We start from the raw sequence: 4,168 nt of genomic DNA on the forward strand, positions 1-4,168 counted from the left end.
TTAAGAACTAACTAATGATTTGAGAATTTAATGTTCTAAGACTACAGACTAAGAGGAAAGCTCTAAAAAAACTGCATCCCCGTACAAATGAGCTCTAAAGGGGTATTTATATGACCCCCAAATAAAAAGGACGGAGAAAACAAGGAAGGAGTTCGACTGCAGGTCTGCACGGACGTGCCAGATTTGGCACGGACGTGCAAGGCTAAGCACGGCCGTGCCAAGTTTGGCACGGACGTGCAGGAGGGCCAAAATGGAGGCAGAAGCTTCTGCCAAGGTCTGCACGGACGTGCAGACTTGCACGGACGTAATATAATCTTGCACGTCCGTGCAGGATGCCCTGCTTAGATTGCTTAACTTTGGGAAGCTGTAACTTCTACGTTTCTTGTCGGAAATGGACTTGTGACCAGTCGTTGGAAAGCTCTTGAGACGAACTTTAATCTCCAATTTGAATCGCTTCAAAAGGTTGATAAGATCAAAAGTTATGGTTGGTTGAAGTTGACGCTTACGCAAACGACCTTTCAAGGTTCTCCAAAAGCTTTTCATTTCCCTTTAAGGCATTCCTCCTTCTTCCTCCATGGCTCTATCAACCAAGCTTGCCCTTATCCTTGCTCACTCATGCTTGATCATGTCCATAGTGCTAAAAATAGCTACATTACATCAAAAACACAAACAACCGGTGAAGCATGGATGGTACAAAATTTGAATAAAAATAGGATAAAAATGAACTTTGATGTCGATTAATAACGAAAACAAGGTTCAAAAGTACCCTAAAATCATGTCAAATAACAAGTTATAAGGATTGTGAGTATTTTTGGTGATAATTGAGTTCCTAGGGTGGAAGTCAAGTTTAAGGATACGATTCCCACGGCGACTCTTCCTACTAAGGTTTTTGAGCTTATTGATTCTCATTCCCAATCGTGGAACACGACGGAGGTTCACAGACTATTTTCGCCCATGACGGAAGCTTCTATTTTGGGTTTTGAGAGGCCTCGGAAGCTGATTGATGACTTTGTTTACTGGAAATTCACTAGGGACGGCTCTTTTTTGACTAAATCAACTTATGCCTTTGAGTCAGTTGCCTATGACTTCGACTTCCATGCCTGGTTTATCACACGCTTGGTGGAAGCGTTTATAGGGCTTTCCCATTTTGCCCAAGTGGAACCTTTTTACTTGGAAAATGCTTCATAAAGTACTCCCAACGGCTTCCCTGCTTTATGTGAAAGGGGTACTGGTGGTCCTTATGTGAGGGTTTTGTCATCATTTTGAAGAAACTTGTTCTCATCTAATCAGAGACTGTCCTTTATTCAACAAGTTTGGGATGGCCATCCTTGGACTTTTCCTATACCTTTGGCTTTGGCTCAACCATTTGAGGTTTGGTTTTCAGAGTTAATTTCTCGATTTGGGACTCTTAAGAATTGGGGTGGCCGATCTAGATTGTATTTTTGGTCTATTATGGGCCATTTGGTTGACTAGGATCAATCTTCGATTTCGGTCGGAGGTTTATTCACCAGCTTCAATTTATGCACTGGCTTCTGGTTGGAGGGAGCGGAGTTCTGATGCTCGTCCTCTTTCTTCTATTTAGTCTCCTTCTTCCCCTCCGGGCTTTTCTTCCTCTTCTCTTTCTATGATTGGTAGGGATCCTCCTGAGGCATCTTATGATGTTTGTCTTGTGGTTGATGGGGCCTGGGATCCAATAGATCGACGTTCGGGTGCAGGCTGGTTCTTCTCGAATGGTACCTCTCCTCAGTATCTTGGTGGTGGTGCCCAGGCAGGTTTTTGTAATTCGGTTGTTCAATTTGAATTGAGGGCTTGCCTATTGGGTCTCCGACAAGCTAGGGATCGGGGCTTTGGTAATATTCATCTTTTAACAGATTGTGGTTTGGTTCCGCATATTTGTGTATGTGACTATGGCAACATGGTGTTGTGCCTATGGATGCAAAAAAGTTAATCTGAGTTGAATGAATTATTTCCTTGCTTGAGCAATTTTTGTTTAAAGCATGGCCTTCTGTGTTTAAATGGGCATTAGTTAGATTTCTTCTTTAAAATAACTCTTTAAGCGCGCATGTTTATAAATAGTCTTTTGATAACTTTTAATTAAAATAACATCAACATAAGACTTTATGCATACGTTTATCTATATGCAAGCTTTGTCGATTAACTATCCTGGCAGAAGATCATCCCACAAGAAATTTCTCACCCAAGACAAGAAAAAAAATAGTTAATGAATGTTTTTCTCCATGTTCGATATTTCATGCATTCATTAGCTACAAGGATTACAATACAATACAAACCCTCCATACCCAGTATTTCATGCATTCATTAGCTACAAACTACGCACAAACCCTCCATATCCAGTATTTCATGCATTCATTAGCTACAAGCAACGTACGAGAATTTTGTACTCTATGTATTGTAAATATATTCAATTTTATTTCTGCTTTAAATATACTAATATTCCTTGAAAATATATTAAGCGTTATGATTTACTAAAGTAGCTGTTAAATTATTACTTCAATTTTTTTTCTTCGAGTGGATAATTATATGGAAATGAAGAATAATCTAACAAATGAACTACTTTAACTAGTTTGTTTTGCTCTCGATCACATAAATGATGATTTAGGGTTGATCTCACGTGTGGGACGAACTAATTAATCAATTAGTAGCCAGTATAATCATATATAAGATGATCTAATGTATGTAACTTGATACACCATAAAATAAAAAAAATAACATAAAAGATTTAAAACAAAAGGTAATTAGGGCGATTAATTATCACATCTAATTCATTATCAATCCTCATTCAATCTTAGTAAATCAAATTATAATGCTCAACATGAAAGATGCGACTTATCCCCTATGCATATTTTTTCATACTTAAAAATCATAAGATCCAACATTTGAGACTATATAGAGCTAACATTAAGCATTGCACCCTAAATTAAAACTCCCAAGTCCTGACAATCAACCTTTCTTTGTTTTCAAGGAGAATATCATGCCCACATTTGGAATCTTCATAATCTACCAAAATTGTACCAAACTTTTGTTGAAACCATGACATCAGTCTTCAAAAACCTATTATTTCTAATCAAGCAATGATAATAAACATGTTCCTAAATACAAATAAATAAGAGCTTTTAAAATCCGATTATTAATATCATTGCTATACATGAATTTATTCAAGTTTGACTTGTTTAATTTATTAAACGAGCCTGCATTTTTGGTTAAATTACTTTGTTTGGTATTATCGTGGTTTTCTATTTTTTGTTTTTAAAATCATATGATATATGTCATAAAATGAATAAAAAATCAGTCAAACTTATTAAAATCATGATAATTTTGAAAACTGACAATAAAAAAGTGAAAACACCTTTTTTCTTGTTTTCTGTTTTTGGTTTTTTATTTAAAAAAAAAAAAAAACCGATGCCAAACAAGCCCTTAGTTATAGACTATGAGTGAGCTTTTTTTTTTTTTGAAACACATGAGTGAGCATTTTTGCAAACGGTGTTACTATAGCTCATTTGTAGCCTCAGGTATGTCATGTAAGACTTTAAAATATCTATACAAAAAAACTACATTATAATTAGGAAATATATATGTACAACATATTTTAATTTGCATGAAAATAATTAAATAAATTAAACTATAAGTTTCTTGTCCCAAGTATTCGACTTTTGCTCAATCTGACTTGTATTAAGCCCTGTTCACTTCACCTAATTTTTGTAGAACTAAAATCATTTTTATTGAACTGAAATTATTTTTGCTGAACTTAAATTATTTTTACTGAAGTGAAATTAATTTTACTGCACTGAAATTATTTTTGTTGAACTGAAATTATTTTTACTGATTATTTATTATATTTCTTCTTTAAAATTACTGATTATTACTAAACTGAAATTGTTTAGACTGAACTTAACTTATTTTACCGAATTGAAATTATTTTTGCTGAACTGAAATTATTTTTACTGGATATTTATTTTGTTCAAGGTGAAGTGAACAGGGCCTTATAGTCAAAGTTAATTACCAATTCATCAACTTCCCTATCCCTACCTTTTAAAAAGTATGAGTTAACTCTTATGAATAGTGTTTGGACAATATATCCACTAAAATGTTTATTTTTTTATTTGTCCTCATTAATGTTAATTACCTCTTTTTTTTGAACTTTTATGAA

The sequence above is a fragment of the Chenopodium quinoa genome, unplaced genomic scaffold (genome assembly GCF_001683475.1).
Source record: "Chenopodium quinoa cultivar QQ74 unplaced genomic scaffold, ASM168347v1, whole genome shotgun sequence".
Classification (NCBI taxonomy): Eukaryota; Viridiplantae; Streptophyta; class Magnoliopsida; order Caryophyllales; family Amaranthaceae; genus Chenopodium; species Chenopodium quinoa.